The following is a 13,240-nucleotide window of genomic DNA, read 5'->3' as shown; positions in this document are numbered from 1 at the left end:
TGCCAGCAGCTAGAAAGAAACAATTTGAGTATTGTGGAAATACAATCAGAATAACACAAGATCTAGCAGCTTCTACGTTAAGGGATCGAGGGGTGTGGAGTATGATATTCCAGAAGTCAAAGGAACTAGGATTAAAATCAAGAATCACCTACCCAACAAAACAGAGTATAATACTTCAGGGGAAAAAATGGTCATTCAATGAAACACAGGACTTTCAAGCATTCTTGATGAAAAGAAAATATGACTTTCAAACACAAGAATCAAGAGAAGCATGAAAAGGTAAACAGGAAAGAGTGCATTTAGAGTTAGAATGTAATCATAAGGGATTCAGTAAAGTTGAACTGTTTACATTCCTGCATGGAAAGATAATATTTGTAACTTTTGAAACTTTTCTCAGTATCTGGGTAGTTGGTGGGATTACACACACACACACACACACACACACACACACACACACACACACACACACACACAGAGAGCACAGGATGAGTTGAATAGGAAGGGATCATATCTAAAAAAAATAAAATTAAGGAGAGAGGAATATGTTAGGAGGAGAAAGGGAGAAATGGAATGGGGTAAATTATCTCTCATAAAAGAGGCAAGAAAAAGTCTTTTCAATGGAGGGGAAAAGGGGGGAGGTGAGAGGGAAAAAGTGAAGTTTACTCTCATCACATTTGGCTCAAGGAAGGAATAACATGCACACTCAATTCAGTATGAAAACCCAGCTTACACTATGGGAAAGTAGAGGATAAGGGGATAAGTAGGGTGACGGGTATGATGGAAGGGAGGGCAAATGGTAGGAGGGAGCATCTAGAAGTAAACATTCTTGGGGAGGGACAAGGTGAAAAGAGAGAATAGAAAGGAAGGATAGGATGGAGGGAAATATAGTTAGTCTTACACAACACGACTCTTATGGAAGTCATTTGCAAAACTACACATATATAGCCTATATTGAATTGCTTGCCTTCTCAGTGGAGATGGGTGGGGAGAGAAGAAGGAAGAGAAGTTGGAACTCAAAGTTTTAGGAACAAATACTAAGAATTGTTTTTGCATACAACTGGGAAATAAGAAATACAGAGAGTGTGGTATAGAAATTTTATCTTGCCCTACAGGACAAAAGAGAAGATGGGGATAAGGGAAGGGAGGGCAGATTGATGGAAGGGGTAATCAGAATGCTTGGCGTTTTGGAGTGGGAGGAGGGCAGAGAAGGGGAGAAAATTTGGAACTCAAAATTTTGTGGAAATCAATGTTGAAAACATAAATAAATAAATAAATTTAAAAAAAGATGTTGGGTTTGACTAAATCATTTAAGGTGTGAAGTGGTAAGAAACAATTATAGTTTAATGAGAAGAGAAATGATATCATTACACCTGAGCTTCAGATCATTTTGGAAGCTATGTGCAGGATAGATTGGAGTAGAGAAGCTTGAAGTAAGATGACCAAATAAGTTACTGCAATAATTGAGGTATGAAATAATAAGTGCCTCAGTTAGGGTGATGGCTTTGTGAATGGAGGGAATGTGATGATGCAAGGCATGTTGTGGAGGTATAAATGACAAGATACGGCAACTAACAGGACTGTGAGCCACAGTGCCTGGAAAGAGGAAGTATCCTCAAGAGTAATAAAGGAATAGTAGAAGTGGATTTAGGTAGAAAAACAATGGTTTCTGTTTTAGACATGTTGAGCATATGTGATATCCAGTTTGAAAGAAAAAAATAAGCAGTTGGCAATGTGGTAATGGAAGGGAGGTGTGGAGAAAACTAGGAGTCACCTGCATAGAAATGATCATTAAAACCCAAGTGAGCTGCTGATGTCACCAAAGGAGAGAATACAAAGTAGAAGGGCCTAGGATAGAGCCTTATGGTACACTAACAGTTTGGAGGCAATATATGAATGATCAAGCAAAGGAATATGAAAAAAGTTGTCACATATGTAGAAGGAGGACTGAGAGTGCTACAAAACCCCAGAAATGAGCAAGTATCCAGGAGAAGGTGATCAACAACATTAAATGGATGAAGATTGAGAAAACTGGGCCTGACAACTCATTTTTTTGAGAGTACAGTTTTATTTGAGTAAAGTTGGAATTCATATTAAACATGGATTACGAGGGCAGAAACAGAAAAGAAGAAGAAACTGCTGCAACTAGGAGTTTGACTGAGAAAAAGAAGAGAAATTTAGGAGAGCAACCTGATAGGAAGGTAGAGTTTAGTGAGAAGTTTTTTGTTTTTTTGGTGAGAAGGACTCAGCCATATCTGTAATGCAGCAGGGAAGGGATCAGTATTTAGGGAGGGAGTGAAGAAAGCATCTGACAATAGCCTGAAACTTTGTAAGTGGGGTGTAGAAGAGTCTTTGGAATCACCTTGAAGAGGAGACTTCCAGGAGCCAAAAGGGTGGAGTAAGCAATAAATTGCTGTAACTCTCTCATATTCACTTTCAAACAGCCATAAAATAGCACCCCAAAACAAATCCTACAACAACAGAACCAGTAAAAAGACAGAGCAAAATAATCTTTTAGCCCAAGAAACTTGGAGGATTGAAAAGAAAGGTCTATCTCACTATGGTAAAAGGGGAGCACATTCCAGGACTGGAAGCCCCCAAGCAAACCAACAGAAAGTTCCTCCTCAACAAATCGGCAGATTCTGAGCCCTAGTGTGGTGAAGGAGGCACCAGGACTCATCTCTCCATGGATGTGCCTTAGCAAAGCTAGTGGAACAGGCATACTCCACTTCTGAGAACCACCACATGTTTCAGTGTAGCCCCAAGGAAACACAGAAACACCCCAGCACCCACCAGACACAACCACTAGGACCCCAGCTCAGTATCAGGTAAACTTCAAGACCCCTATGGCCTCCAGCAGTGTTAGTCACCACCCACCCTACCCCCTCACCATAGCATCAGATAAGAGGGTCCCCTCAGGCCTGAGCAACATCAGTACAACACTAAGTAAACAGTCAGAACTTGCAGCCCTCAGAACCCCAAGAGCAAATTTCAAATTTAAAAGAAAGGACAAAGAAAAAAAAAGACCATAAAAACAACAAAAAAAGAATCTGACCATAGAAAATTATTATAGTGACAGGGAAGACCAAGACACAAACTCAGAAGAGGACAACAAACCCCCAAATAAAAACAGGAAGTGAGCTCAAGTCAAGAAAGAACTAATGGAAGAGCTCAAAAAGGAGCTTAAAAATCATATAAGAGAAGAAGAAGAAAAATTGGGAAAAGAAATAAGATTGATGCAAGAGACTTAGGGAAAAAGAATCAACAGCTTGGAAAACTGCCTAAAAAGTATAACTGGCTAAATGGAAAAGGAAATACAAAAATCCATTGAAGAAAACAACTCCCTAAAGAGTACAACTGGCCAAATGGAAAAGAAAGTCCAAAAGCTAACTGAGGAAAACAGCACCTTAAAAATGAGGATTGGGCAAGTGGAAAATAATGACTCTATGACACTTGAAGAATCAATCAAATTCAAAAGAATGAAAACATGGAAAAAAATGGAAAATACCTCATGGGTTAAAACAACTGATCTGGAAAACAGATTCAGAAGAGACAATATCAGAATTATTGGACTACCTGAAAGTCACAATTAAAAGGAGGATCTGGATAAAATCTTTCAATTATCAAGGAAAACTACCCTGATGTCCTGGAACCAGAGGGCAAAATAGGCACTGAAAGAATCCACTGACCACATTAAGAAAGAGATCCCAACATAAAACTCCAAGGAACTAATGTTGGAACATTTCAGAACTATCAAGTCAAGGAAAAAATACTACAAAGTGGCCAGAAAGAAACAATTCAAATATGGGAGAGTCACAATCAAGATTATATAGGACTTGGCAGCTGCAAAATTAAAGAATCAGAGGTCATGGAATATGATATTCCGGAAGGCAAAGGAATTAGGACTACAATAAGAATTACTTACCTGGCAAAATTAAGCATAATACACCAAGGGAAAAAAAATGGTCATTCAGTAAAATAGAAGGTTTTCAAGCTTTCATAAGGAGATTAGAACTAAACCAAAAATTTGACTTCCAATATCAAGACCCAAAAGAAGCATAAACAGGTAAAAAGGGAAAAGAAAACATAAGGGACTCAATAGAGCTAAACAACTTACATCCCTACACAGGAGGATGATACTTGTAATTTTAAAAAATATTACTGTAACAAGGAATATACATTGACAGGTATATAGGTAGAAGGTAAATTTGAGGGAATGACAAAAAAAGTTTAAGGGATAAGAAAGAAGAATATAATGGGTACAGAAAGAAGGCAGAGGAAGAATGGGGTAAATTATTTCTCATGAAGAGGTGCAAAAGACCTACTACAGTGGAGGGGTAGATGGAAGGTGGGCGACATGCTTGAACCTTACTCTATCAGTACTGGCTCAGACAATCCTACACACAATTAATTGAACATAGAACTCTATCTTACCCAACAAGCAAGATAGGAGGGGAAAAGATTAAGTAAAGGGGGTGAGTGGGGATTGACAGAAGAGAGGGAAGATCAGGGGAGGTGGCAGACAGAAGAAAAACAATAGTGAGGAAGAAAAGGATGAACAGAGAGAGAGGAAAGACAGGAGGAAGAATAGGATGGAAGGAAATACACAGGTAGAAATCATAACTGTAATGTGAATGAGACGAACTTTCTCATAAAATGGAAGCAGACAGCAGAGCAGATCAAAAACCAGAATCCTACAACATGTTGTTTACAAGAAACACACTTGAAACAGAGAGAGACACGTATAGAATAAAGTTAAGGGACTGGAACATATAGGGCACAGAGTACTCTAATTAAAGATAAGGTGCTGGTTGTGGTTACTTAAAAGACATCTGCCTAACAATACTGACAATAAAAAATAAGAGGATGAAAAACACTTATTGCTCATATTACAAGAGAAATATTGGGTTAATGTGTCAGTACCTAGATCCAGGTTGGTTACTTCAGATGTCTGGTCTCAAACTCATTTTGAAAAATGGAAACATTTTCACTGAAATGGATGGAACATTAAACTGTCATCTTTTTAGCAGAAATCATCGCCTGATGATTCTATATTGCTGTGATGGAAGAGTCACTATAACTTCTGTAGAGTTAAAATTACTTGTGACCTAAAGGGTAATGGTGAGATGCACAGCAAAATATTGATAACAATGATTTATACACAAGAAATGGTGTAAAGTACATCATCAAAGAAATATATGATTGGAATGGGAGTGCACTGGTCATGCAGTGAGAAGCAAGAATATGCTTCAGCAGTACTAGTGAAATGTTAAAAGATCTAGAGAAAGACCTTCATGTGTTCTCTCAGGAATGTAGACTCTCTATGAAAAATTTCCAACAAGATATTTTTGACATAAAATGAGCTTGTGTTAAAGATCTACTCAATTAATGAAATGAAAGGTAAACTATATTGTAAAGGAAAAAAGATTAGAGGTGGCAGAAATAGGAAATTATTACAATAAAACCAGGCTGAAGTTATAAGGATCCTGAAATTGTTGTTGGCCACAAAAATGGAGAAACGAGGTTTATCTCAAAGACATTTTTAAGAAAAGCTATTTAATACGGTGATTTGACTAAGAGAGACAAAACAGACACTAACATAATGATGAATTCAAGATTGGGGGGGCTGGGGAAATGATGGTGGCTTTAATAAAAATAGGGAAAATAAAAAACAAAGAATTTTTGTGAGGGAGAAAGAAGGAACAAGGTACTAATTTTAGCCAAATTGAACTTAAGGTAAAAATAAGACACTGAAAGAGAGAGGCAGTGTGTTACAATGTAGGGAAAAGTTTGATAGAGTGAAGGAGACGAATATATGGTAGAGTGGAAACAGTACTAGATTTGTAGTTAAAAACTCGGTGTTCAGAACCTGCCTTTCTGTCACTTGTTATCTACAGTATTTCACTGCATAACCATTGCCATTGCATAACCGTTGCCACTGCATAAATATCACACCCTATTTTTTAGTCCAAAAGTTGATTTATAATCTTTCATTGTATAATTGTCATAGGGTATAATTCTGTTAGTCATACTGCTTAAAAGGTAAACAAAGCAGCAATGTATTCACCAGCGGCATATGGATATACATTTATCTCTTGCACATTGCAAGCTGAGAGCCTAAAATTCTCACCACGTGCACACTGAAAGTCTATTTTTGAAAGCCAAATTGCAGGGTTTGTTTAGAACACTGCAGTACTAACAGTACTGTCACTCAACCCAATGAAGAACCATAGGCACAAGGAGAGCAGGTGTGCAGGTGAAGCTGCCATGAATAAGTCACGTGATATGGTAAGACTTGCACCTTCCCCATTTTAATATATATTCACAAGTATTCTGTGCATCCTAATCTTGCACCAAAGACAGTATAGTAATAAATGATTTTTAAGTAACAGTGGCACAATTTTAAAAAGCTTCACCTAATGGTCAAAACCACCTTTTTGCAATAACAAAAAAAAGGGCATAAAACCTGCTATGATTATATGGTGAAATATGGTACATAAATTTGGGAAAGTCATTTCACATCTCTTGGGTTCAGTTTTTTCATCTATAAAATATAAGGCAGGGGCATGACTTCCAAGGTTTCTTTCCACTCTAAGGCTGTGAACTTTATCTCAGAGTCAATAAGACAGCAAATATTACATTCAGTACATACCACAAGCAAGATGGTAAGAGAACTAAAAAATAAAAGTCCTAAGTCTCTTTCCTTTGTAAGCTTTCACTCCAGATGGAGAGATAAGATGCATAGACACTAAAAGATCACTAATATTACAATGTAGTTCATGAATGAGAAATGTTATATGATTGGTACCCATAACTGCTATAGTTCAGAGTAAGAAGAAACTTATGGGGATGAAGTGGCAAAAAAAAATCTTATGGCAGAGGTGAGACTTGAATATGACGCTGAAGAATGGACAGGATGGAACAAGGAAGGGCATTTGCAAAAGGAAACATTATGAATAAAAATGAAGAAATGAGTAAACTAAGTCAACTCAACAAATAGGTATTAAATGTAACCTGTGAGCAGAGCACTGCGCTAGGCCTTAGGAAAGATCAATTTTAGATAATATAGTATTTCCATTCTCATTGAGTTTACAGTTTTTACACATTTACACAATGACATTTACACAATTGTATAAAACAAAATACTACATGATAAGAGAATCAACAAAATGTTTTTATAAGGCTTAAGGGAAGAAAAATCACTGACTAGTGGGAGGGGGTTGGTTCAGGGAAAGCTACATGGATGAGGTAACAGGATTTGGGTTCTAAAAGAACGGGTACTGGAAATTAGTCAGTGGGGAAGAGAAGAAGAGGAGGAGTTGTACAAATGGCATTTCAACCATAGTGAAGAGTGTCAGCAAGAACAGTTCAAAGTAAAATATAATAAGAATCAGAGGCAGCTGCAAGAGATATTGCAGAATTAGAGTCCAAAGACTATAGGAATAGATCAGAAATGAAAGGAGAGAAGGAAGAATGAAAAATTAACACCACAGTTTCAAACATGGGAAACTGGATGGAACAGGGAATAAGCATTTACTAAATGGCTACTCTGTGTCATGCACTGTGCTGAGTACTTTACAAATATTATCTCATTACCTCACAACTACCTTGGGAAGTAAGTGATATTTTGGTCCTCATTTAAAGACGTGGAAACTGAGGCAGACAGATTAAGTGACTTGCTCAGGGTAACACAGTAAATATCTGAGGCTAGATCTGAACTCAGGTCTTCTTGACGCTAGACTCAGCATTCAATTTATTGTACCACCATGAGTGAATGTTGGTACTATTGACAGAAACAAGAGTCAAATAAAGAGGCAGTTTTTAAGAAAAAGATGATAACTGTAAGGGTAACATGTTAAGCAGTTAGAGATGCTGATCTTGAACGCGAAAGAAAAATTAGGGGTGGAGACATATATCACCATATAATTGAAACTGGAAGGGACCTGAGAAGCCATCTATTCCAATCACTTTCTTTTACATGTAGGTAAACAGAGACCCAAGGAAGACTGAAATGACTGGTCTAACATCACACAAAGAGAAATGATCAGAAGTGGGAATCTGAAACCAACATATCTAGTCCAACCTACTCATTGTACAGATAGGGAAAGTGAGGCCCAGGGATGCTAAATGACTTGACCAAGGTCACACAGGTGGTAATTATTAGTGAGATTGGAAGTCAAATCCTGTGACCCTAGACCTCCTTCCACTATACCACACTATTTTCTATCCAGAGGATGCATAGGTAAAGCTATCTGAGTGAGTTTGAATACCAAGGGAAAGTGCATTAAGATAAAAGACCAAGGGAATATCTACCACAAAAGTAGGTAAGTTGATGAGGAGCCCACAATGTAAAGAGAAAAGCTGGTCATACAGCTAGGCACCAAGAAAGAGTGATATCACTAACACCAACGGAGTAGATAGCTTCCAGAAGGAGAGCATTATTTAGCTGTGTTAAAAGTTGCAGAAACACCAAGAAGAATGAAGACTGACAAAGAACAGTTTTGAAAGAAGAGCAGGGCAGAAGTCTCGTTACAAAGAATTATGGGAAAAATTATTTAGAAAATGTAGACAAGAGACAGATTATATATTCCAAATACTTAGTAGTAAAAAGAAAGAAGGCAACTAAAACAGTTTGGAAAAGTGAAGGTGTTTGTAGTTTGTTTGTTTGTTTTTTTTGTCCCCAGACAGAAGAGACCAAAGCATTTTTATTGGAGGCAACACTAATAAGATCAGCAGCTACTAGGTGCCAGACACCGTGCTAAGCAGTGGGGATACAAAATGGCAAAAGACATTTCCTGCCCTCAAGGACTTCACAATCTATTATGGGACATAACAAACAAATAAATGTGTACAAACAAGCTATGTATAAGATAAATAGGAAGGGGCAGCTAGGTAGTGCAGTGGATAGAGCACCAGTGCAGGAGTCAGGAGGACCTCAGTTCAAATCTCACCTCAGACACTTGACACTCACTAGCTATGTGACCTTGGGCAAGTCACTTAATCCCAGCTGCCTCATCTTGGGTCATCTCCAGTCATCCTGATGAATATCTGGTCACTGGATTTAGATGGCTCTGGAGGAGAAGTGAGGCTGGTGACCTGCACAGCCCTCCCTCACTCAAAACAAAGTCAAGTGCAAGTCATGGCATCATTTCTCTGATGGCATGGTCTTCTTCGGCAACGAAGGACAAACACACACAAGATAAATAGGAAATGATTAACAGAGGGAAGGCACTAAAATTAAGAGGGGCTAGGAAAGGCTTCTTGTAAAAGATACAGATTTTAGTTGGGATTTGAAGAAAACCAAGGAAATGAGTCAGAGATAAGGAGGGAGAGTGTTCTAGGCATGAAGGACAGGCAGAAAAAAAAAATGCCTGGAGCCAAAAGATAGAGTGTTTTGCTTGCTGTACAGCAAAGAGGCCCAAGTATGTGGCAGGGAGCAGGTTGAAAAAGTAGAGAAGATGAAGCAGGTTAGAAAGAGTTTTCAATGTCTGAGAATTTTATATGTGATACTGGATATAATGTGAAATTCATTGAACAGCATGGTGACATGATCAGATCTACACTTTAAGAAAATCATTTTAGTGGCTGAATGGAGGATAGATTAGAGTGGGGAGAGATTTGAAGCATGCAGACCCATCAGCAGGATATGGCCATGGTTGAGATGATGAGGGACTGCACCAGGGTGGTGGCAGTGTCAGAGGAGAGAAGCAGAAACATTAGAGAGATGTTGCAAAGATGAAATCAACAGGCCCTGGCAACCTAGGGGTTTGCAGTTCTTCACTATTTCTCATCCCTCCCATATCCAATCTGTGCCTGAGGGACTCGGAAGAAGGTAGTGCCCTCTACAGTAATAGGGAAGTTTGGAGGGGCAGGTAAGGTTTAGGTGGGAAAAATAATGAATTCTACTTTGGATATGGTGAGTTTAAGATGTCTTGGAGAAGAAGTTTGAAAGGCAGTTGGAGATACCAGACTGCAGGTCAGCAAAGAAGCTAGGGAAGGATAGGTACCTTGCACAGAGATGAAAATTAAATCCATGGGAGTTGATGAGATCACCAAATGAAGTAATATTGAGAGAAGAGAGAAGAGGATCCAAGACAGAGTACTTTAGGACACCTAAGATTAGAGGGCACAACCTGGTCTAGATTCCAGCAAAAGAAACTGAAAAAGAGAGGTCTGATAGGCAGGAGGAAGAGAGAGTGGTGTTACCAAAACCTAGAAAAAACAAAATATCAAAGAGAGGAGGATGGAGGAGACATTGCTATGTTTGTAGTCAGTAGTGAAGGAACAAGTAGACAAAAAGAGATTGAAGATAATATTACCCCCTCTGTCATCCCATCAACAGTGTCAAAAGGCTGAAAAGAGGTCAAGAAGAGAAAATGGGAATAGGTCACTGAATCTGACAATTAAGAGATCATATGGTAACTTTAGAGAGAGTAATTTTGGTGGAATAATAAGGTCTAATGCCTAAACGTAAAGGGTAGAGAAGAGAGTACGAGGACAAAGGTAGAAAAGATATATGATGATAGCGGGATGGAAGGATAAAGTGAGGGTTTCTGAGGATATGTTAGAGGAGAAAGGCTATGTAACATAAATCTGTGGTGGATTCTGTCAGAACAGCTGAGTGTTTTTCTCCACCTTCATTTAGAATTACCTGTGTGGGATGGAAGGTGGTGGATATGGAAATTATCTAAGCCTGCAGCATAGCAGGGTGCAATTGATGACACAAGGTGGCCAGGGATTTGGGAAGAAGACTGCACAAAGTTGATGGTTTATGCAGCGTTAAGACTGGGAGAAAACTGAGGGAGGGGTCAAGGGATGAGAAGTCACAGTTTAGAAGAGTGTAGAGTTTGGTAAAGGAAGGAGAGGGAGAGGTGAAGAGCCAATAGATTATGGTCAGTTTAGAGGATTTGGGAATTAATGAATATTGTTGGTTCATTTGTGGTTGATAGCAAGATCAAGGGTATAACCATTTGTGTATGTAGCTTAAGTGCTTTGGAGTGTAGGAGTAGGCCATGGAAAGCGAGTAAGTTGAAGAACTGAATGAATGTAAAGAAGAAATGGAAGACTAAGAAGAGATTAATATTCTGAAAGGGAAGAGATGAGACTCTAAAGCAAGGTGCCTCTTCCTCTGGGAGGGGGCAGGAATATACACAAAGAGAAATCATTTTGGATGATTTCCACAAGATTATCTACTAAAACTAAAGGGTGAGACTGGATTTGGGACTGAAGAAAATGAAGGTCGTTGGCAAGGCCTGTGTGGAGAGTATGACAGTATGAATATGCAGAGTCAAATCACTATGGTCCTGTAACTTTCTCTAGAAAAGCTAGTCTGTTAACCAAAAGCAGGAACAGAAAAAGTAAACAGTGAAAGGGTTGGATTTCATCTTAGTCAGAGGACTAAGAAAGTATGAAATTTTATTAAAGACAATGATGAAATGGCTGACCACCAAGCCCCAGATAACTAGAATAAGGAATGGGCTAAAATGAGAGGAGTTAAGGACTAGGAGTGATTGTCAAGAAGGATCAGCACTGAGAGAGAGGTTAGAAAGTGGAGGTTAGAGGTAGATCAATGCCAAATGATAGTGAGGTACGAGTTGTAGGTAGATGACTGATATGGGGTGAAAGGAGTTTGAGACCCAGGAATCTGATAGCTCTTTAACAAAGATGTTGAAATTAACAATATCAGATGACAAGGAAGAGGAATACTGAGTGAGATATTGAAGGCATCAAGAAAGGTGGAAGTGATAAACAGCAAGAGGAGAGTGTAAGCTGATGATATAAATTTCAAATGAGAAGCCCATGAATCTAGTAGAAGACAGGGAATTAAGAAGGCCCTTAAATAATTTTCTTGATACAATTCTCCACTGGTAGAAACTTTGTGAGAATACTGTATCTGGGCACAGAATTAGCCACTTGGTATGCAAAGTCCACACACTCCTTTCTTATTATTCTAGATTTAGGGAAAAGATAATAAATACAAGTTCCCTTGAAAGTACTTTAGGAAACCACAGTAAACACAAATACAACACAATGTGTCACTTAAGCAAGCTTAATCATAACTTTTTTATGGAGTGGGAGGATGTTAGAGGGGAGAGCTAATAACTCTGGCCTTAAGCTGCTTAAGCTAAGTTTATTTAAAAAGTTATGCACCTCTACTAATCAGACACTACTTGTATCATGTCACATGCCTCCATAATTTTTGCCTCTTTAAAATTCCTTCTTTATCCCAGATTTACACACCAGTTTTTATATTCAGTCATTGTATTAATTCATAATTCTACTCCCTACTGTTTCAGTTTTCTCCTGAATAGGATGTAATCAGGAAGGTGTAAAAACTTAACCAAGATTTTATTAAATCCCTCGATAAAATGAACATCTGAGTATCTATGATAATTTTAGCAAGTCTTTCTAGCTTCTAAATCTTCTCTAGTTTGAGGAAACAATACACTGAAGTTTATCCCCTTTGTCAGAAAAAGCAGATAGTGCAGAATTCTTAATAATTGTAACATGTCTGCTCCTTTTAATTTTACAGGGCAGACACAGTATAATATGTAAAACAAAATACCTTTGTACCAATTATAGTTGTTGTCTCATTCGCTGCAGAAGTTCTAAATTAATCAATTTAATCTTTACATAAAGCTTCAATGGTGTATATTGCAGAGATTAACTATATTTTGGGACAACCACCCAGTGACTGATCAACATGAATAAACTTATTTGTTGCATGTCATTTATTCACGTGAAGTTCATCGAAGTTGTGGACTGTCTGCTGTCAAATTTTAAAATGTAGGGTATGACTATGGATGGAATAGGTATGCGGGTACACACATGTGTATACATACACACACACGAAGATACATGTAAACACATATGCACATGTACTATACATGCACACACATATATACATACACATCAACACATGTACGTTTCCCTTCTGCAGAACTGTTCAAGGAGAGAACTAGGGTAGTGGCCCTGGTGTTCACAAACTAACAACGTCTATGGAGGTATAAATAAGGAAGCACTGGCCCACCTCGGAAAAGGTAAGCACCAGAGATCCAGGGGCAGGGGCCTTGCCATTGGCAGGGGTCACTGAGCCTGGACCAAGGCATCCCTGGTCAGGTTTCGGGCAGGCGCCGGGGATGGGGCGAGGGCAGGGCCGCTTGCACAGAGGGGTGCCACTGATCCCGGACCGGGAGTCTAGAGAGGGGGCGGTGGGTCCAGGGCTGAGCAGCGTCACGGAGGG

The 13,240-nt window shown here is 38.7% G+C and overlaps 1 protein-coding gene across 2 annotated transcripts in view; it reads right to left on the bottom strand.

Moving 5' to 3' along the window:
- Positions 1-13,240, bottom strand: part of VTA1 (vesicle trafficking 1) — a 123,172-nt gene that overhangs the window by 109,677 nt on the left and 255 nt on the right. The window lies entirely within an intron of this gene.

Source organism: Notamacropus eugenii, chromosome 2 (genome assembly GCF_028372415.1).
Source record: "Notamacropus eugenii isolate mMacEug1 chromosome 2, mMacEug1.pri_v2, whole genome shotgun sequence".
Taxonomy (NCBI): Eukaryota; Metazoa; Chordata; class Mammalia; order Diprotodontia; family Macropodidae; genus Notamacropus; species Notamacropus eugenii.
Note: the sequence above shows the minus strand (reverse complement) of the source record. Positions and strands in the feature narration are given on the sequence as shown.